The sequence below is a fragment of the Emys orbicularis genome, chromosome 3 (genome assembly GCF_028017835.1).
Source record: "Emys orbicularis isolate rEmyOrb1 chromosome 3, rEmyOrb1.hap1, whole genome shotgun sequence".
NCBI lineage: Eukaryota > Metazoa > Chordata > Testudines > Emydidae > Emys > Emys orbicularis.
In genome coordinates this window covers 59,160,805-59,187,953 of record NC_088685.1, presented here as the reverse complement: position 1 = coordinate 59,187,953, position 27,149 = coordinate 59,160,805, and the positions used below count along the sequence as shown (strand labels likewise).

The window sequence follows — 27,149 nt, the reverse complement described above, 5'->3', positions numbered from 1 at the left end:
AGAACATGACATAAAAAAAATGGAGGCTCACTTGATCTTTTCACTCACCCCTTCCTGGTTTAAAACTCCAATGTGTCGGTACTGGGGGAAATGTGAGAGATGCATACTAGCTAGTGCCCAACTATGGCTTATTTAAGTGGCCTATTTAAATAGCTAACCCCCTTTACCTAAGTTACTTGGTCTAACAGGGATCTTTTAACTGGTGCTTTTTTTCTTTCTTTCTTTCTTTTTTTTTTTTTTATAAACAGATAACTTTGACTCAGTTACATTTTCCTCTACCTCAGCTGTAAGAAGTAACTCTTTAATCAGTAATTGCACTGGAGGTAATAGGAACTTAAAGGTATAACATTAACAGGATTTCAGGTCCATGACCCTGGCAATAAATTTCAACACTTTATCCCCTGGGTCACGGTATTTAATTACCAACCATGGGAACATACAGGTGTTAACTGGCTTATAGGTGTTTTCCTTTTCACCCTGCTCGCCTCAATGCAATATTGATACCTAGGAACAGGGAATCCTTCGTAAATCAACTGAGGGCTAGAATTCAAGCAGGTTTGGCCTGCAGTGAATACACCACTCTATATTTGATGACAATTAGAGTTCATTTACTATGCTTTGTGCTTCTTTAAGGACAAGAATGTTTCCTTATTTTAGCTATACACTTCCCTATGAACAAGCCTCTTATAAAACCATTTTAATATGTGGTGGTAGTGATTATAGTTTGTGCAGAACACTCAGAAAATAGCTGAATTGCTTTGTCAGTGCAGTGCCCAAGATTTCCTATTGTGTGTGGCACAGACTGGTACATAAATACCATGGATGTGAAGTTAGCAACCAGCTAATACATTGCACTACTTTTTTAGTGAGAAAACTTTGACTAAAGGCATTCGTTCAAAATCCTGCTCTTACAAAAGTGCTATGGGATCTGAAATCTCCACAGATCTCTGCTTGTTAAGATCTTGACTAAAAAACCTCTGTACAGTAAAAGAGTGGAAGTCAGCTTATCAACAGCTAGTTATTTGAGACTACGTAGACCCTGCCATGATTTGAGCTAATTGTTCCTAGGTGTCTAGGCATTCCTGTTCTCTGTTTCTGCACAGGAAGAGTGGCAAGGGAGAGGAAAAGGTGCTTTACACCACTTTGTGTTCTCTCTCTTCATGGGGCAGCCAGGGGCCTGCCTGATGCAAATTTAGAGCTGTCTCCAGGCGGTGGGAAGCCAAAACTAGTTTAAGCACGGGTCACTCTGTAGTTGCCCGCTCCCTACCCTGGAATGCTACTAAGCGGGGGCTGACATCATTGTGGCAGCTTTACGCCATCTAGGGAGTTCATTGAGTACACCTAGGGGCTACCTTTTGCCTCATTAAAGGCTCTTATCTTATGGCCCCCATTACTGGAGTATCTGAACACTTCACAATCTTAAATATATTTAGCCTCCCAACAGCCCTGAGGTAGGGATGTACCATTCCCAGTTTGAAGATAGGCTTCTGTGCTTCGCTTACTTCCCCAAATGACTTGCCTGCTGTCACACAGAAAGTCTGGTGGAACGATGACTTGCACCAGTATCTCTCCAATCATAAGTTAGTGCTCTAGCCACTAGATCTTTTTCTCTGGCAGAGTGGCGTAAAGGAGTCTTAGGCCTCAGTTTTCTTCTACACTAGGTATGTCAATATTTAACCATACCTAGGGCTTGAAATAATCACTTGACACTTACCTGCCAGAGTGAAAAATATCTGCACCCCACCCCCATCCCTGAAATTTAAAAGAATAAAACAATTTTGTACTGTTCATGTGTTCTGTAATGAACTGTAGACATTGCCAATCAAATTTACTATTTAATTTTAACTTACTGATAGGGCTGATCAAATAGCAGAAAAAATATTTATTGAATATATTCAGTGAATTTCATCTATATTCATCTAATGCAGGGGTTCGCGGCTTGTTCAGGGCAAGCCCCTGGCAGGCCGCAAGACACTTTGTTTACCTGAGCATCCACAGGTACGGCCGCTTGCAACTCCCAGTGGCCGCGGTTCGCTGTTCACGGCCAATGGGAGCTGTGGGAAGCGGTGCAGACCGGTAAACAAAGTGTCTCGCGGCCCGCCAGGGGCTTACCCTGAACAAGCCGCGAACCAAGTTTAGGAACCCCTGATCTAATGTATTTTCTGTATAGCATTTGCTCACCTAGAGCTGCCTGTGTTTTACAAAAAGTGTTTGTTATATGAAGTATTCACTGAATATTGGTGAAATTTGTAAAATATATTTCAGTGCTATTTAACGGTCATACTTCCTGCATTTCTCTTGCTTTTGTTGTATGGTTCACAGTGGATAATCCTGAGCGGTCTTGTTTCTCCCTTTTCTTCTTTCCTTCTATCACCTTTTTTATTCTTTGTCCCTATACTGTGTTTTCTCTGCTGTCATCTTTTCCTAAAAACTCTCTCCTCCTCCTTCCCTTGTTCCCATACTTTTCTGTTCTAACTTCCTCCCTCATATGTCTATCCAGGCTCCTGTAGGACCTGGAAATTTTTACCTGACCCTAATAACCAGAGAAAAAACTTACTGGCCACTCCCTAGGGACAAATAGCTAGGGAGTTGAGATTCTTCTGACTAGAGATCTTGAACTCCCCTCGGGTGGCTCCATCTTTTGTATGAAACTCTTGCTAGTAGGTGTCTGAAACTCAAAGTAGCTCTCTCTGCCTCTTCTCTGGCTTTTAGAAGAAATAAGCAATATTCCAGCTGTCCATGCTCCCATCTCAGAGCCTCTCAGCGGTTTCAACAGTTGTTGGGGCTTCTCTGCTACTTTACCCCTTCCCCAGGTTCCTGGTTAGAGCTGGTCAGGAATTTTTGGATGAAACTTTTTCACTGTAGAAAAATGCCAGTTCATTGAAGCAAAACCTTTTCATGGGAAGATTGGTTTTGACCAAAAAAAAAAACTTACATTTTTTTGATACTTGAAATGTAAATTTTTTTTTTGTTAGGAATTACTTTTCATTTTTTTAATGTTTTTACACTGTCGAGTAACTTAAATTTTGAAACAAAAAAGTTTAAAATCAAAACATGTTTTGAAATTCATAATGTTTCAGTTGACCCGAACCAGTTTTTTGGGGGGCTTTTCCGTGTGTGAAAATTTGAAATTTCAGCTCTTCCTCTGATGAAGACTTTTTGAAATTGTGAAAACTGTTTCCTGCCCCGCTGTACTCATATTTGCTGCAATAGAGGCATGTATCTTTGCTACTCTTACCTTCCTCAAGTGTCTGGTTTTTGGATCTGCCTCCTCTTGTTGCTGCTCCAGGCTGTCTGGAACAGCAGTAGAATGAAAGTGACTTGATTCTTGTCACTTTAAATGCTGCTCTTAGGAATCTGGAAAAAACAACTCTGAAAATATAGTGGTCGGTTTTCACTCACTGCAGCCAGGGACAGCTCTGAGCAGCAAGAGAAGCCCTGGAACTACCTGTCTGCAAGCTTAGTAACAAAGCATTTCATTAATTTATCCCAGGTTTGCATTTGGAAGGCTTTATTTTCAATCATAAGGGCTAGAAACTTAATTCTTCAAAAATCAAAGCTTAGTTTCTGCAGAAAATGACATTGGGAAAGCTTTCTATTTGCTGTGGGCCAGTGGGGTTTTTTCCAACCCTGACTATGCTTCTCAATTGTCTGAAGCCCAAATATGGGATGCTGTGGGCTGAAGACACAGAAGGAGGGATGTAAGAAAAGTAGAAAGGAAAGCTTAAAATAAAGTGAGCTCAATTCTCAAAGATATTTTCCATAACTTCAGTATCATGGTTAGTGCTTCTGATGTAAATAATTTACATTAATGAAATTAGGTTAATGTGGAAAAAGAAATAAACTTAACGTATATAATCCTGCAGTGCCTGTACTTTTTTTTTCTCACTGCTTCTCTGTTCAGTTTTAGGCTCTGTCTATGCTGCAAGCAAAGGGTGTGTGATTCCCCTGCTTGTGTACGCATATTCACAGTAGCGCTCATTGAGCTAGTGCAAGTGTAAAGAGCAATGTAGCAGTTGTACTGCTGTTGGCTGCTGTCTAGGTACGGCTGAGCCTAAAACTGGTAGGTATGTACTTGGCACGGCTTAGCCACCACTGCAGCCAACAGTGCTACCACGGCTACACTGCTGTTTATACTCCCGCTGGGTTGATGGGAGCTACTGTGAGTATGTGTACACAGATGGGGAGTCACACCTCTAGCTTACAGTGTAGACAGATTTCAAAGCAAAAGACTACAGGTTACTGGGGCAGATGGCAAATCTGGGAAACCCGTATCTATCTTTAGTTGATTTACAGAAAAAGCTATGCAAGGTACTCAGTACTGGCATTTCAGTAATTGTGTTCCTTCTCTTTGTAACAGTTCCACCAGAAGTACTGAAGATAGGATCCAGCTGCTGAGTGTGCAACTTCAGGAATAACCTTTTCCCCACTCCAAACTACTAGCCACAGCAACTTGCTATTTCACATTACCACATGAAAATTGCATCCACTTCATTGTTGATACTTCTGTCACAGATCATAGATGCAGAGTGAGTTTACCTGGAAACCTCTTGAGTGTCTAGGAACCTTTATGTATAAATTTCCTAAAAATATGAATTGATAGGTTTTCTTAGCAGGTATTGGCACTAGGTCTGTGTGGTATTATCACTTACTTTAGTCCTGTGCCCCATAGGGTCTTGTAAGCTTCTGAAATGGTCCCAAAAACTGTTTCTACACAAGCAGTTAAACTTTTTTCAACACCTGCTGAAGGAGGCCAGGGGAGGCAGTTTCGGACAACCGTTATCAGCCAATAAGTCATATTCCTAGTGTAGCTTTCTAAAATGTAGAACAGTAAAGTGACACTTGCTCTCCAATCCAACTATTTGACTTGAAACTTTTTTTAATTTACTTCTAGAAAAGAGTGTTAATGATGGGAGCCAGATGATATGAAATGCTAACTGAGCTTCTTTAATTACAATAATCCATTCAACTAATTTTTGTAAATGTATAATACAGTTCATGTCTTGAATTTCCAGGAATCTTCTCTTAATGGCCAGGCAGTGTGGTGGTCCCTGGTTGAGTGTGCAGCTTACATAAATTATAATGGAAGTTGAAATAGGAAGAATTGGGCCCAACAAGTAAGTTCCTGGGTTTTTCCTCCCCAAATATTTCCACATGGAGACTGTTTTAATACTTGTATATAACTCAATATATTATTCATCCTCCTAAATAAACCACATTAAAAAGTGAAACTTACATCAGACAATATGGGGAGGCATCTGACATAAAGCACTAAGTGTTGTTCAAGCTGTATTTTGGGAAACTGATAAATCTTTCCTATTAAGATGTCCGAACTGTCACTTTACCAAAGTGAGATGGAAAATACTGCGCTGAATTTCACCTGTCTGTCTGCAACTGCACTCATGTTTGCTCAATGCATTGGAATCTGCATATCAACTCACAGCTCTAAAATATTGAGTCAAAGGCTTTGCAGAACAGGCACAAACAGCTTTTATTCCCAACTCTGAGATATCAACAAATAGTGCAGCTCTTAGTCCACTATATTATAGAAAAAGTGAACGCCAAATTAAGTTGTAATTTCTCACTTATCCCTGCCTGTACTCTATGTGATAGAAATGGAAAGATGAAGAATTTTGGATTAATGTTAAATATGAGAACAAAGTCTCTGCCCAGATAAGTTGTAATAAGTAGACAACGTACAGTTGGGGAATGAGTCGCAACATGCGAAGGAGTGACTTTTTTTTATCATGGGTCTTGTAAATTCCCCATGTTTTGGTTTGTATTATTTATTTTGTTAGCATTTTGACATTAGATTAATTTAACTGAAGGACTAGAATTTACCTTTATGCATTTGCCTGTGTCATTCTATCCACGTTTCAGGTGGTGGAAAAGTGGAGCCATTTTAGTTGCCCAGCTAACTTTCAATTGTAGCATGAGTTTAATTTGAGTGACAGTTTTGTCACCCTTTTTAAATACCGATTCTCTCTTGCCCTTCTATAGTGCCTTCACCAGATAATTCATATAATTTTTATTTGACATTCTGTGAAAAACTCAATGGGCTTATGACCAAAATTTGCTTAGTTACACTACCACTGATAACATGGAAAGTTATCATGCTAAGATGTGAACATAAAGGCACAAGTTTATGAAAACCATCCCAAAAGTGTATTAGCCTGTTGGAACACTCTTTAATTTCTCAAGTCATAGTCGTTCAAAATCTCTGCATCTACACCACTAATACATAAAAAGCTTTAATTACCTGATATTTCTGTCTTTAACACATTTTATTTAATGTTTTAAATGTTACATTATCCTGCTAAATGAATTACTTTATAGTATACAAATTGTGCACAATACAAATTGGAAAATCATCATATAGTGGAAACACCTAATCTTAAATTGTCTTGTATAAATGGCCCTTACCTTACTGGTAAAACTGTCTAGCATTTTAGATGTGACCTTGCTTTGACTTTCATATAGATCTAATCTGTTTATGTTGCAATAGCTGAAAGGGAACCATACATGAGGAAAATGATATAGTGTATTGTTGTGACAGTGTCCTTCATCTAATAAATTCAAACAACTAAGATCTTGTTAGTCTCTCTCTTCCCTTCCCCCACACTTTTCCTATTAATGAATTGTAGATATTAGATTAGCCTTTCATCTGTCAATTTATTAATCTTCAGTTTGTGACAAGGTATAATTAAACTGAAATCTTTGCCCTCTGCTATCACTGAATTATATCTAGTTCTGCACTCAGTGTGCATTGTGTTGTACAGTGTGTGTTCACTTGTTTTCTGCTTGGATTACATTTTACAAGAGTTTTAAGAGTCGATAATCAAGGAAATATTTTCTTAACCTTTGTTTTGCTGTTTAGACTCTACAAAGGGATTTATTAAGTAATTCTATCTGTAACTCGCTGAAGTGGGCATCTTAGTGAGAATTTCACAAAGTTAGTCTCAGTCATTCTGCTATGTAGAGGGAGGATCAATCTCTCTGGTCTGGAGTGTACGGCTGCCAAGTGCTAAGAATTCCTGGAATGTAGAATTGCCACAGCGCTAATAAAGTTTGCTTTGTTCCCTTAGTGACTTGACCCATTGAGGAAAATGTGGTTCCCTAGCAAGTTTTAATAGCTCAAAGTTGGTAGTGAATAAAGGGAAAGACCTCAACATAATTGTGCTTGTTTTCACCTGCTGCCTGGAAGATTAACTTTCTTAACCTTAGTGTAGAAAATATAACCCCTGTGTCTTTGAAATAATGATTTATGAGGATTCTTCACTTTTTTTTTTATAAATACCATAGATTTCTGCATTCCAAGCAGCTATATTCTTCCCATAAACTAGTTAGTTTGCTATATGATAACTTGATTTTTTAAGGCAAGTTCCAAGGAAAATCATTTTCTACTTATGCCACTTTAATCACTTAACTGATTCTCTATGGTTTTGAATTAATTTGGAAAAATAGTTGAATTCTTAATCTTCAATTTCCCCCTTCATTATCTTCATAAGAAAACAGGAGTTAGGATGAAGAAACAACTGCAAAACTGCACCACTGAGACTCGTTATGTCAGATGTTGTTGTGTTTTTTGTTCTGTGGTAAATACTGTAATTCTAATAACTCTGTGTGATGTAATGGCAACTGGTTATCCAAAACAGAAAATTAGTAGAGTTTTATTACTCATTTAAACTTTACATAAGCTTTCACAGAGCATGCTTACGCCCTCCCCCACACCCAGTTATCTTCTGCAGTCATTCTGGAGCAAAGGTTGGATAAGTTAATTTTAAGATCACATAGCTTCCCCCATTCCTCTTTGCAGAAAGGAAGAAAGCCAATCCCATCACTATATTAAAACAGTCTTAAAATTAGATCTTCTGTTTCAGTGGATAATAAAGGATCTGTCACTATATTTACTGATAAGTTTGTTACTGATAAGTGAATTTAGTAGATTGCATAGTAATGCAATAATAAACACCACCATGACTGTTCTATTAGTGTCTTGGAGGCACAAATAAGTTGCAACAGAGCATGCAAGTCACTTCTTCCATAAATCTTTACTGTAATTCTACACCATAAGTAAAACAGACATATTTCAATTATATAACATTTGAGTATTAACTATACCTATGTTTCAAACTATTCCACTAGAAGTCATAAGTTATCATATTAATAAAAACGTGTGAAAACAGGCTACTTTATACATTTGCATGTAGCAAGATGGCAACATGGAGAGAGGTTGTACCAGTCTTCTTAAGCAACTTGCTTGGATCCTCCTGTTGGTTGTTAATGTGACGTAAGCAGCTAAAGAATGTGTATTGCTGTTGACAGTGAGCGACTGTAAACATCCTCGACTGGAAGCTGTGAAGCAGCAGATGGGGCTTTCAGTCGGATGTTTGCAGCTGCCAACTGCCACAGACTTCAAGAAATGTTTGACACCTAAGCATAGTAGTCTTTTAAAACTTCTAGTGTGCTAGGTTTCTGTCCATTTCAGAGACATGAAATTAAAACAGTAAGAGTGGAAACGTTTGACTTCTAATGTATCTTGAAATGTCTCTATATTAAATATCTAGTAATAGTTCATAGGGTTTTTTTGAGGGAATGATGTGAAATATAAACAAGTAAAATCTTAGAGGGATGAAACAGGAATTCCTGGAACACTGAACTATTATAGTGAAGGTGAGATCTTTGACTTAGAAAAATGCTTGCTCAACTTTGTGTTAAGCTAAAAGTAGGCTTCATACAGCTAAGTGTTTATACTGTATGGCTCATATATCAGGTCCCACTAAACTTTATAAGAGGAGTCTGTGTATTTAGCTTATCTTTGATAGTTCATATAGAATTTCAAATGACGCCTTTTAGGAAACTAAGTGAAGCCTGCAAGATTTCAAAAGGGAGAAATATACCAGCTGTAACAGTAAAGTAAGAATTCAAAACTCAGCATTCTTGGAGAAGAACAACATTTTTAACAAAATAGGGGGGAGATGGCAGCATTTCACTGGACTGGTTTTTGTGGCTCATATACCATCTTGTGTCTCATATATAGATATTTAAAAAAAATAAAATCTAATGATATTTCTTCCCCTTCCCCCAAAACAAACAAAAAGTCAACTAATTGGACTCCCCCAAAACAAACTGGCTTTAAGACAATTATAGCCCCTGATCTTGCAGACTTCTCTGTGCTTGTGGATCCCTGTGTTTGCATAAAGCTCCAGAGGTTCAGCTGCACAAAACAGTTTGCAGAATTGGGGTTATAGTTAGCGAAGTCATAACTTCATCATAGGCAAGAAAGGAAAAATAAAACTGGGTCAGAAGCTCATTCTTAATTGAAATTGATAGGAAAAGCACTTATATTTTGAATATCTCATCTTAAAATTTATCTGTGTATTAAATTAGTTTAGATGAACGTAGTTCAGTTTTAACGCATCTTCCTTTTGTCAGTTTCCTTTCTCAGAAGAAAATATGTATGTTTTAGTATACTTCACTATATATTTATATAAAAATAAATGACCAAGAAGACATTTGAACCCTACTATAGCTCTGTGTTATAAAGGAGTTAATATTTCTGGACGCGATACTCATATTGACATACTTATTCAAACCAGAAGCAGTGCTAGCCCTTTGGGGGCCCTAAGCAGGAATACACACAACACACATTAAAAAAAGCAAATAGGGGGCCTACGCAATTGCTTTGTCTGCTTATGCCTAGCGCCAGCACTGATTCAAAGCCATATCTCTGAGGTCAAGGAAGTGTGATCTATATTTGACACAACGTCACTAATCCATGCTTTAGCACACAGCTTTAATGTAGATTTGCAGGCTTGCTGTTCATTCAGTTTGTTTTATTTTGTATTTCAGTAGTGCTTGGAGGCTCCAATCAGGATCAGTGCTGTACAGTGTACAGGGAGCTCTTCAGGACTGAGATTCCAATCTAATTTTAAGACAAACTGCAACAAAGATAATTGGAGGAAGACAGAGAGAGAGAGAGAGAGAGAGAGAGAGAGAGAGGTTAACCATAAGAACACATTGCATAAATTAGCTGTCTGCATTACATTAGATGGCTTTGAGTTGTCCGTCTTTTCGTTCTCTTATTATTAATTATAAACAAAATAGGATGGATAATCCCTGCTAGCCATCTACCTAGCCATTGAGTTAAGTTTCCTATTAAATATTATGCTAGAAGTAGGCCTTGAGGATAGAGTTGAATGAGGGCAGGGTAGAGGCTTTAGTTCCATGGATATGGGATGGCATGGAAGCATATGCTTGCGAAAACTGGAAGAGAAACTGACCGATGGATGATTTGTGGCTGACTTCATTAGTACAGCAGAGGAGACATGTGGCAATGTGTGTGGATAAGCAGAGAGAGGCACTGTTGTAAAGGGCCTTAAATATGAGTATAAGAACCTTGACATTTTTGCAATGGGTTCAAAGAGGTAGGTGGGGCCACAACAACAGAGCAATCAACCAAGGAGATAATCTTAGCAGCACAACTTTGAATAGATTGAAGGGGGCAAGATGGATATCAGAAATGGCAGAGAGAAGGAAATTGTGGGACTCAAGAGGGAAAACGAGGGCCTGGATTACAGTTTAAGTGATATGTCCAGATAAAAGGTTAGATCTTGAATATGTTAGGGAGGAAGAAGCAGCAAGACTTGGGTTGCAGCCTGGATGCCCAGGGAAAAGGCAGAGTTAAAGATAACTGCTATGCTATGATTCTGAGTGACTTGGAGGCTGATGGTATTGTCAATAGAATTGGCAAGTGGGGAGACTTGTAGAGGAATGATGAGTTCAGTTTTAGTTAATATAATTGTTGAATTGACAATGAGCCACATCAGAGATCCAAACTGTGATGCAAGATTGGATGTAGGAGACTCTCTGGAAGAGGAGGGAGAGATCTGTGAGTAATCCATGTGAAAAATTAAGATCTACTGAAGTGGGGGTGGAGGTGGGGTGAGGGGGGGGGGGGGGAGGCGAGAGAGAGAGAAAGTGGGGCCCAAAGGGCTAAGTCACAAGAGACTACACAGATAGTGGAAGTTGGGGGAGGAGGGGAAGGAGAGTCCACTGAAAGAAATGCTGAGGAAATAACCAGAGACATAGGAGAGCCAGATGTAGACGGTCACAGAAGCTGGACGTACGGTGCAGGAGAAGGAGAGGGGTACAACAGGATTTCAAGAAGTCTCTGATCACTGGTATTTAAAGCAGCCAAGAGATTAAGGACAATGACAATAGAGTAGAAGCCTTGAGACGTGCAAGAAGAGATTGTTAGAGACCTTGGTAGGAGCAGTGTTAAGTGGAGAAGTGAATCTGGGTTGGAGAGCAAGAGAAGAATGAAGGAAAGTGTAGGTCCTCTACTTAGTGGGGAAGGAGAGCTAATAATGGACAACACCAAGAAGGCTAAGGTGTTTAATGCCTATTTTGCTTCAGTCCTCCTTCAAAGATTAACTCTGACCAGATGCTTCACGCAATTAATATTAACAATAATGGGAAAGGAACACAAGCCAGAACAGGGAAAAACAGGTTAGGCGGTAATATTGCTGACAAGAATCTGTGGGTTAATAGTGGATCACAAACTGAATATGAGCCAACAACGTGATGCAGTTGGGACATATTATTATTAACAGGGGTGGCATATATAAGACATCGGAGGTAATTGTCCAATTCTGCTGAGTGCTGGTAAGACCTCAGCTTGAGTTCCATGTCCAGTTTTGGGCGCAGCACTTTAAGAAAGATGAGGACAAATCGGAGAGTCCAGAGAAGAGAAAAAAATTATTAAAGGTTTAGAAAACCTGACCTATGAGGAAAGGTTTTTAAAAGGGAAAAAAGAGCATGTTTAGTCTTGGGAAAAGAAGACTGAAGGGGAGCCAGATAAGTCTTCAAATATGTTAAGAGTTATTATAAAGAATACTGTGATCAATTGTTCTCCATGTCCACCAAAGGTAGGACAAGAAGTAATGGGCTTAATCTGTAGCAGGGGAGACTTAGCTTAGATATTAGGAAAAACTTTCTAACCATCAGGATAGTTAAGAGCTGGAATTGGTTTCCAAGGCAGGTTGTGGAATCCTTATCATTGGAGGTTTTTAAGAGGAGGTTAGACAAACACCTGTCAGGGATGATCTAGGTTTACTTGATGCTGTCTCAGCATGGGATGCTGAACTGTATGACCTCCCAAAGTCACTTCCAGCCCTACATTTCTATGGGCATTTGTTGAATTTAGAGGTGAAGAAGGGGAAAAGAGAGATGTAGTAATTGGAGAGGTAGGTGAGGCCAAGTTGGGATCTTTTTATGGAAGGGGGAGACAAAAGCTTGTACTGGGGAAAGCAGGGAAGGATTGAGGAGAGTAAGGAGAAAGGGGAATAAGAGAAGTAGTTATGACCTCTGGCTTTGAGGTAGGGGAAAGTTGGGGTTACTGGGGTAGGCAGAGGAATTAGAGGAGAAATGTCGACAAAATCAGCATTAGTGACAGCAGATGAGAGGGTGATAGGGGAGGTTATGGGATGGGCTTTCAAAAGAGAAGTCTGGCCTTCATCAGTCAGGAAGACCCTATGTGTAGAGTGTGTGTGTCTCTGTTCTAGGAGAGTGTCAAATGTGGTGAACAGGTATTTGGGATTATGGGCATGGGAGTCAGTCAGAGTAGAGAAGTAGCGCTGCTTGACCTGGAACAGAGATGGCAGTACTGAAGGAGGAGAGGACAAACTTGTAGTGGAAGGAGTCTGTAGGTCATGAGACTTCCTAAAAAGTCATTTGGCAACATGGGGCCAGAGGCAGCAGATGTGGGAGGTGAACCTATGCTGAGGATTAGTGAAGTAGGTAGGATAGTGACGTAGTAGAAAGTGGAGGGGAGAATGGAATGGGTGTGTCAGTGGATGAGAGGGTAAGGGGCCTGAGAGTGGTAGTGAGCTAAAGAATTGTGGAATTAGAGATCCTGGAAGAAGCACTGGGAGACAGATGTCGAGGAGGGGACAGGTGAATGATGCTGAAGGAAATGAGGAGACTGGTGGCAGGATTCCAAGGGCAGGGCCAGTAAGGGTTACGGTTTGCTTTGCAAACCAGTGAGGGAGTACTACCTCTACCTCTGGCCCTATCACCTTAAAGAGCTAGAACGCTTGCTGTGTTCCACCCACTGCTGCTGATGGTGAGAGGCTTAAGTTCTGATGCCAAATTAGAGCAGGACAAGGGAGGCTTTTAGCAAAATCACACTATGGGTATGGCTACACTTGCAGCTGTACAGCGCTGAGAGTTAAACCTGTCTTCGTACAGCTGAGTAGGGAAAGCGCTGCAGTCTGTCCACACTGACAGCTGCCAGCGCACTGTCGTGGCCACATTTGCAGCACTTGCAGCGGCATTGGGAGCTGTGCATAATGGACAGCTATCCCACAGAGCACCCCTTCCCATTCTGGCACCGTGGGTTGTGGGAAGGGGGCGGGGCACTCTGGGTCCTGTCCCAAAGCCCCGTGATGCATCGCTTCGCATCCCAGCAATCCCTGTGTTTCCGTCCACATTTGGCGCCATTTGGCACCAGCTTTCAATGCCATCTTTCAACGGTTTCTGTGCAGCGCGATCTGTGTTCCGTTTCGGTCTGCGGGAAATGGAGCCCGAACTGTTGAGGAGTATGCTGATGAGTCTCGCCAGCATGTCCTGTTTGGCAGTCGAGCTATTCCTTAAGATCCAAAGTGACAGTGAGGAGTCCGACGATGATAGCGAGTCGCGTAATGGGTATGACACGAAATTGCTTGTGGCATTCACGGACATGCTCAGCACCGTGGAACGCCGCTTTTGGGCTCGGGAAACAAGCACCGAGTGGTGGGAACACATCGTCATGCAAGTCTGGGATGACGAGCAGTGGCTGCAGAACTTTCGGATGAGAAAAGCGACTTTCATGGGACTGTGAGAGGAGCTCGCCCCCACCCTGCGGTGCAAGGACACGAGATTGAGAGCTGCCCTGCTGGTGGAGAAGCGGGTGGCTATTGCAATCTGGAAGCTGGCAATTCCAGACAGCTACCAATCGGTCGCGAACCAGTTTGAAGTGGGAAAGTCGACCGTTGGAATCGTGTTGATGCAAGTTTGTAGGGCCATTAATCGCATCCTGCTTAGAAGAACCGTGACTCCGGGTAACGTGCAGGACATAGTGGATGGCTTTGCACAAATGGGGTTCCCTAACTGTGGAGGGGTGATAGATGGGACGTATATTCCTATTCTGGCACCACCCCACCTAGCATCCGAGTACGTTAATCGGAAGGGGTATTTCTCCATGGTTCTCCAGGCGCTTGTGGATCACCGTTTCATTGACATTAACACAGGCTGGCCTGGAAAGGTGCATGATGCATGCATCTTTCGGAACACTGGCCTGTTCAGGAAGCTGCAGGCCGGGACTTTTTTCCCAGAGCGGAAGATCACAGTAGGGGAAGTCGAAATGCCCATTGTGATCGTTGGAGACCCTGCTTACCCGTTAATGCCGTGGCTCATGAAACCCTACACAGGGAGCCTTGACAGCAGCAAGGAACGGTTCAACTACAGGCTGAGCCGGTGCCGAATGACTGTGGAGTGTGCCTTTGGCCGTTTAAAGTGCCGCTGGCGATCTCTGTATGGGAAGCTGGACTTGGCCGAAAACAGCATCCCCGCGGTTATATCTGCGTGCTGTACCCTCCATAATATTTGTGAAGGGAAGGGTGAAAGATTCAGTCAGGCATGGACCTCCGATGTTCAACACCTGGAGGCTGAATTCGCACAGCCAGAGAGCAGGGCTATTAGAGGGGCCCAGCACAGGGCTGCAAGGATTAGGGATGCCTTGAGGGAGCAATTTGAGGCTGAAAACCAGCAGTAATGTCTGGTGCCCTGCACGGGAGTGAAGTGCAGTGGTTCCAATGTTAGTAGGAATCTGTGTTTGCTAAGCTGATTTGCAGTGCCCTTTACTTTATGCAATAATAAAGAATGTTTTCAAAGCCAAAAAATCCATTTATTGACCAGAAAATTAATTTACTGAAAAGAAACACAAGTGTTTGGGAATCAGAAAGGGCAAGGGGGTGGGGTGGGGAACGGTACAATCACAGATTTACGTATGTCCTGTCTGGTAGTGCTGTGCAATGAGTGCTGCATTTCAGGATGGCTATACTGCATGGTGATGGGGGTTGAGTGCAGAGGGTAAGGGTCGTAGGTCTCAGGGCTGCTTGGTGAAGATACAGGTGTTGGAGGCAGCTGGTGGCGGTAAGAACCCAGATGTTGGGGAAAGTGGGTTGGAGGTGACATGAGGGCACAAGGGAAAGAGTTTTGGGACAAGGGCTGCAGGGGGGGGGTCGGGCGCGGTAGTGCTCCGCCTGCATGGCTATGAGCGCCTGGATAGAGTCCGCTTGGCGCTCCATGATGCTTATCAGCCGATCCATGCTTTGCTTCCGGTGCGCTGCGTTTTCCTTGCAGATCCTGCTTTCGCTCTCCCTCCACTCCTGCGCTTTTTGATTCTCTGTAAGAGATTGATGCATCACTTCGTGCAGCATGTCTTCTTTGCTTTTTCGCGGTCTCTTCCAGAGTTTTTGCAGTCTCTCAGCCGGTGATAACACGGACGGCTGAGATCTCAAGGTTGCATCTGTAACGTCAAAATGCAACACTTAACAGAGGCAGCATTGTTTATACCAGACAGAGTAATGATTCCCCCGCACTTAAGGAGAGCACACACAGTCTACACAATAGCATACTTTTCCCGTCTCAAAGAGAGTGCACATAACCCATGGGAGCCCCAAAATGGTAAGTAAGGGGGACTGATTGTTTCAGGGCTGTACTGTCCTCTGGGTTTCTGTGCCTTGGGGAGAGCCAACAGCTGCAGGGGGCACCTACACTGAACACTGTCCCAACATTTTCCACAGGAGTTCATCCTGGAAGATATCTCGCTGCTGAGGGTGACCTGGGAAGCAAGGGAGGGTCTTCTACTGCAATGCGGCTTCTGCCCTGGCCCATATGCAGCTTGCCTGTGTGCAGCAATGGTCCCCTTCGCGGCACAGTGGCGCGGACACGTTAGCCTGACTGGGACAAGGACCATGGTGGCTCTCCCAATAAACCTGCGCAAGCGCATTGCCCACGTTCTGGATGAGACTTTCGAAGAGATTACCGAGGCCGATTACTGTGATGTGATGTGATAGACCACATCAATGCGCTATTCCGCATCTAGGCATGCATGCAGCACTAACCCTCCTCTCCCAAAGAGCCCGCACCGAAAAAATTCCTTCCCGGAAAAAAACAAAATGCTTACCGGGAACCTGCTCTTCTGTTTGTCCTCCACCAAGTTCCGGCCGCTGCGACTGGCTACCTTCCTCCTGGCTGCATGCCTCCAGGGATTCTGGGGTGTCTCCCCCCACCCCAGCACCCTCACTCCTGCTTTCATCCTCCTCCTCCCCCCCCGCTCTGAAGTGTCCATGGTGATGCTTGGAGTGGAGGTTGGGTCACCCCCAAGTATCGCGTCCAGCTCTTTGTAGAATCATCAGGTCACGGGGGGAGCGGCCGTTTGCGTCGCGGGCTTTGCGGTAGGCACTCTGCAGCTCCTTCACTTTAACCCTGCACTGCAGTGTGTCCTGGTCATGGCCCCTTTCCATCATGGCCCTTGATATGTGCCCAAAAGTATAGTAATTCCTATGGCTGCAGCGCAGCTGGAACTGGACAGCTTCCTCCCCACAAACACTAATGAGGTCCAGCAACTCGCCATTGCTCCATACTGGGGCTCACTTGGCACGTGGAGACATGGTCACCTGGAAAGATTCGCTGATAGCACTCCACGCCTGGCTGAGCAAACAGGAAGGGGATTTTTAAAATTCCCGGGGAATAAAAAGGGAGGGTCTGACGGTTGGTCACCTGAGGCCAGGGCAGTAGAGTTCGAACTGATGACCAGAGTGGCTAGAACAGGCATTGTGGGATACTGCTGAATACTTCTGGAGGCCAATCAGAGCGCATTGGGTGGCCACACTGGCACCGCAGCGCAGCAGCAGCAGCGCAATACTCTTTATTCCTCTCGGGGAGGTGGAGTACCAGCAGCGCTGTAGCTGTGGAGATACAGCGCTGTACGTGTCTTGCCAGTGTGGACGGGGAGTGAGGTACAGCGCTCTGGGAGGCTTTATTGCGCTGTAACTCACAAGTGTAGCCAAGACCTATGTATGTGCCCTTTGACCAGTTGAAAAAAGTGAGTCTGAAGATTTCTGCCATCATTCTTATATGAGAGAGGGAGGGTTGTCTCTAACTCTGCCATTACTCTTCAGCAAGCAAGCAGCAGTCACTCTTACGGTGACTGTAATCCTGCAGCTGGTCTGAGTGCCATGAACAGCACAGACAAGAGGAAATGTGCGAGCAAATTTAACTCAACGTTAATTGAAGCCCACCAGTGTGTTGGCTTGGAGGTAGAGCTCAAAATGCATGGCCCTGTCAGATTCTTAGGCAGGTGGTATCGCACTCTTGCTATGTTTCAGGCTGTCCTTACTGACATGTAATAGAATGCATATGTGATTTTACAATTAGGTTATGAAGATTTAACATGCTTAATCAACACTTTTTAATAAGAATTAGCATAACACAACCTGCTTATCTGGAAGTTTTACTAGATTTGAAGACTGGGCAACTGGGGAAAAAACCTATAAAGTCAAAGTATTTGATATCATGAGTATTAAGTACTGCCTGTGAAGGTTTACATATTGATAATTCTTGTGCTTTGGCATGAAATTCTTTCAATACTCATTCCATAACTCCTCTTCCGGAATTTCATAGTGTCTCAAAATTAAAAGTGCCCTTCCTCTGGGAAAATTACGTAATATGTGGGGATTGAATTCCTCAATCTCAAATCTTACCATGTTCAAATGTGTGTTTAGGAGAAAATCTTTTTTTAGCTCAGTAGAAGCTCCCTAATACCTGACATCCTTTCAGTCTCCTAAAAACCTATTGCTGCATCTACCAGCAGGCAAGTGTTATCAAGCTAGACACGTAGGCAATGATTTTCAAGGCTGGGTGCCTAAAGTTAGGCTCTGAAAGCCTTATTTAGGCACCTGAAGAAATGGCCTGATTTTCAAAAAAGCTGAGTACCCAATAACTCCTACTAAAATTATGGGTATTGTATCTAAGGGCTACTAGATTTGACCCTGCAGAGTCTTGCATACTGTTACTAAATGAACCAGCACCACTTAACCATGACTATTCTTTGTGGAAATTATTTGTAAAATGACTGGGCAACTGCCAGCAATAGCATTATATTCCTGCCTACATATGTGCTTGCTATGAAGATAATACAGTTGATGATGTGAAAGGCAAGCTTTCAGTACTGGACTTTTGTCCTAACTCAAGCCTCACTAAAATAAAATACATTTTAACTCTTTAAAAAAAAAAAAAAAAAAAAGCCATGTTATTGTTATGCACAGCTAAACTCCATACTTTTAAAATCTATTAGTGATGTGAGAACTAGATCTTCTAGAACTAAAATATGTACTTTGCATATTAACACAAAACATACAACATATCCTTTAGAAGTATAACAAAACCCACCAGAAGTATGTTCTATCTAGGAATTGTGCAGTTATGGAAATTTTCTCAAGGTATGGCTTTCTCATAAAGATTGTGGACTGGAGTAGGCTTTTTTTTTTCCCTCCGTAAACAATATTTTGTAGATTAAGATGAGTGAAATCTTAGGGCTGGGGCCTTCCTTTTACCAGTACATAATATCAAAACTATAGGCACATATTTCTGACTTCCTATTGCTTTAAACAGTTAAATTATTTAAACTGACAAAGGGTATGGGGAGAAAACCATATACCTTGCAATTAGTGGCTTTCCAGATGATGGCTGTAGGCATTTCTTTAGCTTCAGGTATTAAAGTAACTTCCTTAATTGAAATCTCTCAAATTAAATAGCAAGCATAACAGTCACTCTTGCATAAATTCAACCTTGTTGTATAGCTGCTAATTCCTATTATCCATAGTATATTACACTGAATTTTATTTTCTCTTTAAAAAATTAAAAATAATGTGATCCACCTCTTCCTTGCACCTGTTTTTGAAAACTTTTGGTAGCATCTTACTAAACATGCACTTCAATGATATTGCCAGTAAAGAAGATACTGACTGAGCAGCCCAGTGATCACATTTGGTAGAGCATGAGTGTGTGTGGTAGGTAAGGAATTTGCAAGGAAACTATTCAATTTCAAGGAGTGGCTCTAAAGAGGAGTTTGTGTGTCTGGGCATTCTCCTTTATTCTGCTTTCTTGGAGTTTAAATTACAAAAGCAAAAGTTACTTTTATTATGTAAAACTCTTGAAGAAAATTACTCTGATCTCTAAGAATTTTGGCTGGCATTTAGAGATTTCTCCCCCAGCCTCCTTTGCATAGCCCGCTTAAGGGCCGGGCACACTTGCTGTCTTCGGCTGCCATTGCCCTCCATATAACATGAGACTGGAATTAATAACTTCTTACCAGAATTTCAATTATACTGTGACATGATGGTTAGATTTTTTCAATGTATGCTGCCATTGTTAGCAAAATTGTCTACCTCTCCTGTTTTTATGAGAGGTGGTGAAAACACTAATTACAAAAAATGGCAGCATAGCTATAACAGTATTTTATAAACTCCTAACACAATTCTCTGGTCCCTTAATTTTTTTTATAATGCTACTCCATTTCATCTTGTGTTAAAATTGTTTATTCCAAACTCAGGGTGTAGAGTTATGAATGAGATATTAATTACAGTAACAAATACAAATTTTCCAAATACACCTGAAGTTGTTGTTGTTGTTAGGCATTCATTGCATCATTAACAAATGACATTTTTTTTAATTAACTGGTATATCTAGTTTGTCTACATGAAGAACAGTATAACACTTTCTGTTTCTCTGGAACAAGATAACTTACCAGTGTGCCAACAGCATAATACAGAGGCTGGAGTGTATTACAGATAAAAAATTCTGGCATATAAGGGATTTTATAGAATGAGCTATCTTGATTAGTGGATATTATGTAATTGTAAAGCTTCCTTGCATATCTGATGTGATTAAGATTTATAGGTGTGAATAAGATTACAGAAATATTAGGTGCTGAACATTAAAATGTAAAAAGTGTTGCACTTTCTAAAGATTTTCAGATCTCACCGTAACCGTAATGTAGACTTACAACCAGGTCATATAATTCTCATATATAGCCATCAAACATACAAAAAAGAAATTATACTTTAACAAATTTACTGATTTCTTAATTCTCCTTCCTAACTATAGTGAGTTGGGCAGTTAATGCTATAATGTAAGTAGTAGCCCTTAAAAGATTCCCTTGAATGGGTATGGCTCTACAGAATTACAAAGGAAATAGTGGAAGGCGGGTAAGTGATGAACAGATTACTCTACTTTGGAGCTTGACAAATGCATTTACCTTGTCTTTCCTTGACAAGTGGGTGGGCTTACTCATCAGTTTCTGCACATTTAACAAACAAACAAACCCCTTCCATTAATGTAAATGAATGCAATACTGTCTGCCTGAATCTGAGAAATACTAGAAATGTGAACTCTCCATTCCTCTCAGTGGAATGTGCGCTGTCCATTTTGACTCCTGAACACTTCTGAGGGGCTTCCACTGTTTCCCTTCCCATAAAACCCAGCATGTATTTAAAGCACTGGCAGCAAAGAGGATAAAACTTCATGGCCTAGTGGGCCACTTGTCAAGGATTATATAGGTGTCCCTTTTCTAGCAAGAAAATAATGCACCAATTTTTCTAAGATTATTTTCTTCTTCCTAAATTCATTTCCTTCCCCCACTTAATTGTGGCAGGTCAGTTTTCCCAGTCCTCCACTCTTCTTCAGTGTGATATAAATGGGTTGAAAAATAGTTGAAGAGGTGAGATTGAGGGTCCAATTGGGAGGAGGGACGGAACGTTTACATGTATAACAAGAATTTCCAGGGTTATAGTAAAAGTTTTAGTTCAGGGTTTAAGCGAATCTCTAACTATATTAGGAATTAGGAGGAAACTCCCACTTCTGCCTACAGTGGCTATTTTTTTTCCTCCCATCTTCCTCAAAAACATTTGGTACTGGCTACTGTCATGGACAGGATACAGGACTAGGTGGGCCAGAGCTTTGATCCAATATGGTAACTCCTATGATTAAAGATCAAGGGGGCGGGGGGGAAGGAAGAGAGGATTGTTGGAAGACCATGGAGATAGAAGAAGTCGGATTGGAGGGAGAAGGATTGACTTATTGCACAACACTACAAGTCGTCCTCTCCACTTATTGCAGTATCAGTAAGGCTGTTTAAACATTTTGACTCTAACCTACTATTTCGGAGTTGCTCATTACTTTCATCTATCATGCTGAAAATTTTGTGGTTTGACCTCTGCCTGAAAATTAGGTTTGTTTCTAAAGTTTTTGAGCAAAAGCAGTTTGAGTTTTTGAGTATGATGGTGAAAATTGAGACTTGAATAGCTTAGGACTGAAAAACACAGGTCTAGATCTTAAAAAGTAACCAGTGATTTTGGGTGTCCAGCTAGAGACCTCTTAAAGGCTTCTAATTTTTCAAAGGTTGGGTGCTCAATGCTTTCTGAAAATCAGGCCTATTTAAGGTATTTCCAGTTGAGCACCCAAAATCATGTCAGTCTGGAAAATCTTAGCCATATTCTGGGGTTTCCAGAAGCCATTCTTAAGGTTGTCTCATGAGCCTATCCTGGGAAAACCAGTCCTTTTAAGATGTCATAACTGTTGTCTGCTTCTAACAGTTAGATACAGTTCTGGTAAAATGACCCTTACTTGACTTGAGCTGGGTCATAATTCTGAAGAAAGCTGTATTTATTCATATAAAATCAATACTTTTTTTAAAAAAGTCTCATTTAGAGATTACAGAATAGTCTAGTTTGAACTCTCAAGTTCTGACATAGTTTAACTTATTTGTATAACCTCCAGTGCGTCCAGATATTGGCAATGGAACAGTGAGGTCAGAGTAGGTAGATCAAATTTCTAAATCAATCTGTTTCTGATTCATCTTTGAAGCACAGTTCCAGATCTTCTGAGTAAGCCAAGTTCTCTGCAGCAACAAATGTTTCTACTTCCATGGGTGTATTGAAAAAGTAGGTATGTCCAGTGAAATCCAAATGCAGTTTGGCAAGCTAGAATATGGAGATGATGCTGCCTGCCAAAATTTAACCTTCGTGAAAGCTCTTCTCTGTTTTCAGTAGACCTGGAATATATGCATACAGGGTCTCAGTCGCCTACACATGGAAACATAGCAGATGTCTTAAAATATTCATATTAAGTGACTTATGTGTAATAAACAGCTGTAGAGACACTTTTTTAAACCCTGGGTAGTTTTCTTGCTTGCAATTTCTGTTCAGGCTGTAAGAATTGTATTATAGATGTGAGAGTAATTCAGACAATTGTTAAATGAGCAGCAAAGAACACCGAATCTCTGGTTAGATCTCTCTCTGTGTGTGTGTGTGTGTGTGTGTGTGGTCTTTTTGTAAAACTGTTATATAGCACCAAAAGTGTGCTAGCTGCTTTGTTGTTCTGGCCTTGGAGAATAACTAACTGGTGGGCCTACAGACTGAATCCAGCAAGCAGACATACTGTGTCTGACAGACAGAAGACCTGTGGGCAGCCAGAACGTAAACACTTCGCTGGGAGTCCAGCCTCAGAAGGTAGGCAGCGGGAGAATCCAGAGAGAGGTGCAAAGAACATATAGGATGTCTCTTCCTGTAAAATTTCCCATGGTTGGAACTGTACTGGTGATAGCAATGGTGGTAGCACAAGTGTAGACTAGCCACTGTGATACAGGAGGGCCAGGAGGCAGTGGGAAGTGGTAGAAGGGAAGTATATAAACCCTAGGTTAATTAAGGCGTGGTTCCCTGTAGACTAGGGAGGGTTGCTACAGGTTAATTGGAGCACCTGTAATCAATTAAGGCCCTGATAGGAACCTAATAAAACCCCCTGCTTCAGGCAGTCAGGAGGAAGGAGAGAGAACTGGAGCTTGGAGGTGTGCTGTGAGACTTGGAGGAACAGAAAACCGGAGTAAGGGGGAGACCCTGCCCCAGCAGGGGAGGGACATTCCCTCCCCCAGCATTTAAGGACTGAAGGTACCCCACCCAAGGGGGAAGAGGGTAAGAACCTGCAGGGGTTGAGAGGGGCTGGGACTCAGAGTGAGGAGCAAACCCAGACCCCTCCCCCGCTTCCCTCCTTTACCACCTTCCTGGGCCACTAGTGGGGCCCTCGGTGCCCCAAGAGCAGGGGTAAGGGGTGGTATTTTAGCCCCCCCACCAAGAAAAGCGCAGGACCCACCATACTATATCAACCATCTTGTCACACGTGGTGTCAGGAGTGGGATCTCTGCGCCGTGAACATAATCCAGAGTGGGTCACAACCACCCTACCTCAAGATGGAGGATCTGGTCAAAGCACTGGTGCAAGCCACTGCCGCCCAGCAGGAGGCTACCCGGGTCCAGGCAGCTGCCCAACAGGAGGCCATGCGGCTGCAGCAAGAGACCAATCACCTGCTGATGACTCAGGCCACCCAAGATCGGGCCATGCTGCAGGAACTAGTGAACCAAGTGAAGGTCCTTACGGAGCTGAGCCGCGGGTATGATGGGACACAGACTATACAGGCCAGCTACTGTCTACAGAAAATGACCCGGGAGGATGATGTGGAGGCGTATCTCCTGGCTTTTGAGAGGACAGCTCTGAGGGAGGCCTGGCCCCGAGACCAGTGGTCAGGGATCCTTGCCCCATTTTTGTGCGGGGAGGCCCAGAAGGCCTACTATGATATGACCACAAAGGAGGCAGCAGATTACCCCCGACTGAAGGCGGAGATTCTAGCCAGGGCAGGGGTAACAACGGCCTTGAGAGCCCGGAGGTTCCGTGAATGGCAGTACTGTGAAGACAAGACACCGCGCTCACAACTATTTGACCTAATCCACCTAGCCCGGAAGTGGTTACGCCCGGAGGCTCTCAGCTCAGAGAAAATGATGGAGCTCCTGGTACTGGACCACTATACGAGGGGACTACCCTCGTGCCTCCAAGCCTGGGTAGGCCAGAATGACCCCTCCACCTATGACGAACTAGTCACCCTTGTAGAGAGACAACTGGCAGCCCGTGAACTGTTCGAAACCCCGGGAGGTGAAACACGGCGTTTTAGGAAACCAGTCCCAACCCCGAGGCCCTGGATCATCGAGAACTCCAGGAAAGCCATAGCTGGAAGAACAGGCACCAAGGAGCGGCCTGAGGCCCCAAAGGGACCTGGGGGTCCGGGGGGAGAGGGTTGGGGAAGCGAGTCAGAGGGCCCAAGACAGAGGGCAACCTCCAGAATGAGATATCGCTGTTATGAGTGTGGGGAGTTGGGGCATATAGCAGCCCAGTGCCCCAACAGGGAGGAGCCCATGCAATGTAATCTGGGGGATCCCGGGGACCAATGTGGCCTAATCAGCCTGGTGGGGGTTGCGATGGCCCAACATGAGTACACCAGGCCAGTAAAGATGAATGGCATCCAGACCATAGCTTTGGTGGACTCTGGGAGTGCTGTCACATTGGTCTCAGGGAAATTAGTGGGGCAAGACCAGCTGAGCTGGGCCAAGAGCACTGGAGTGACATGTGTCCATGGCACAGTAAATTTCTACCCCACAATTCCAATACGGATTGAGATCCAGGGAAGTACTACCAAGATGACTGCAGGGGTGGTCCCCAAGCTCCCCTACCCAGTCTTAATTGGCAGGGACTTTCCTGGGTTCAAGAGCCTACTCACCCCCATTGAGTTAGGGAAGGGAAGTAAACCCTGAGCAGAATGTGAGGTGCCTAGGGATGATCCTACCAAATTTTTGCTGGGTTTTCCCCAGAGTTATTTTCACCCCCTGGGAAGTCCCGGAAATCCAGACGGGAAAGGAGAGGAGACAAAAGATTAGGAACCAGGATCTTGGCAGCAAACCAGAAAGCTGCCCTGGTTGGGAGGAAGGCTCATGGAGACCCAGAGACGGCCCCCAGCACGAGCAGAAGCACCCCAAAAGAAGGAGGGGAACCCAAGTCAATAGAATCAGGCCAGCTTGGTCCCGCATGTGAATGTTTTGGGCAGGACCAAGCTGATGACCCACTATATGCAAACCTGAGGGAGGAGGTAGTAGAGGTAAGTGGCATGCCAGTAGAAGGGAAAACCAAAGGCACAGAGCCATACTATATGATCAAGCAGGATCTGTTGTACCGGGTAGTGCCAATATGGGGGGAAGTAGTAGAACAGCTCTTGGTGCCACGGAAGCACACAAGGGCTGTATTAGAATTAGCTCACAGTCATCTGTTTGGGGGACATTTAGGAGCAGACAAGACCCTGGATAGAGTCCTAAGAAGGTTCTACTGGCCGGGGGTACGGGCAGAAGTCCAACACTATTGCACCTCCTGCCCAGAGTGCCAGCTGCATAGTCCCCGACCTCAGTTAAGGGCCCCGTTGGTACCCTTGCCCATAATTGAAGTTCCTTTTGAAAGAATAGCAATGGATCTAGTGGGCCCACTAGAAAGAACAGCCCGGGGCCACCGAAGCATACTTGTTATCCTGGACTACGCTACACGGTACCCCGAAGCCATTCCCCTAAGGAACCCCACGTCCAAGGCAATCACAAAAGAACTGGTGCAGGTTTTTGCTAGGGTAGGCATCCCTAAGGAGATCCTGACAGATCAAGGGACTCCTTCATGTCGAGAGTAATGAAAGACTTATGTACCCTGCTCCGCATCCAAGCCTTGCGGACCTCGGTCTATCATCCCCAAACAGATGGTCTGGTTGAGCGATTTAACCGCACTCTCAAGAGTATGATCCAAAAGGTGGTGGCCCAAGATGGAAAAGATTGGGATACCCTCCTACCATATCTGATGTTTGCAATACGAGAAGTTCCCCACGCCTCTACTGGTTTCTCCCCCTTCGAGCTACTGTATGGACGCCACCCACGTGGCATATTAGACATCGCGAAGGAGGAATGGGAGGAACAACCCAACCCAGGGAAGAATGTCATTGCACACGTAGCCCAGATGAGAGAACGAATAGCCCAAGTGACCCCCATAGTACGAGAGCATTTGGAGAAAGCACAAGAGGCCCAACGAACCTACTACAATCGTTGGGCAAAAACACGGAAATTTCAACCAGGAGAACGGGTGCTGATACCAACAGCAGAAAGTAAGCTCCTGGCCAGTTGGCATGGACCCTATGAGATCGTGGAAGCTGTTGGGGAGGTGAATTATAAGGTAAAGCAGCCAGACCGCCGAAGGCCAGAGCAGATCTATCATGTCAACTTACTGAAACCCTGGCACGATCGGGAGACGTGCCTGGCCAGCCTGCCGGCCACACCCCAGGCAGATGGCCCACAAGGGCAGGTAAGGATATCCCCCGAATTAGCCCCAGAACAATGAACAGAGGTCATCGAAATGATCCAGCGGAACCAAGATGTGTTCTCCACACAACCAGGCCGTACGACGCTGATCCAACACCACATTGTCACCTGTCCCAGAGCAAGGGTGACCATAAAACCATATCGCATACCGGAGGCAAAAAGAGAAGAAATTAGGGCAGAAGTAAGGAAGATGCTGGAACTTGGGGTGATTGAGGAATCCCACAGCCAGTGGTCCAGCCCTATTGTCTTGGTCCCCAAGCCTGATGGCACCCTGAGATTTTGTAATGACTTTCGGAAGTTAAATGAGGTATCCCAATTCGATGCCTACCCGATACCACGTGTTGATGAGCTGGTGGATCAGTTAGGCAAGGCCCGATACTTGACCACCTTGGACTTGACAAAAGGCTACTGGCAGATCCCCCTGGCTGAGGACGCCAAGGAAAAAACCGCTTTCTCTACACCTGACGGCCTCTTCCAATATACCGTCCTCCCTTTTGGGCTCCATGGGGCCCCCGCAACTTTCCAACGATTGATGGACAGATTACTTCGACCCCATGCCAAGTATGCTTCTGCCTATTTAGATGATGTGGTAATCCATAGTCCTGACTGGGAGACACACCTGGGGAAAGTGGAAGCGGTACTAGATACTCTTAGACAGGCTGGCCTCACCGCTAACCCATCCAAATGTGCAATAGGGCTGGCCGAGGCCAGATATCTCGGGTATGTAGTCGGAAGGGGCCTGGTGAAGCCCCAGTGGAACAAAGTGGAGGCAATACAGAAATGGCCCCGCCCAATCCGCAAAAAACAAGTCAGAGCA

General features: G+C 43.5%; 1 long non-coding RNA gene across 1 annotated transcript in view; it reads left to right on the top strand.

Annotated features, from left to right (window-relative positions):
* The window catches only part of LOC135876542 (uncharacterized), a 56,182-nt gene that overhangs the window by 4,893 nt on the left and 24,140 nt on the right, over positions 1-27,149 (top strand). Inside the window, exons 2-3 of the long non-coding RNA XR_010561309.1 lie at positions 4,361-4,529; positions 5,016-5,117. This is a non-coding gene — a long non-coding RNA (uncharacterized LOC135876542). The remainder of the gene's footprint in view (positions 1-4,360; positions 4,530-5,015; positions 5,118-27,149) is intronic.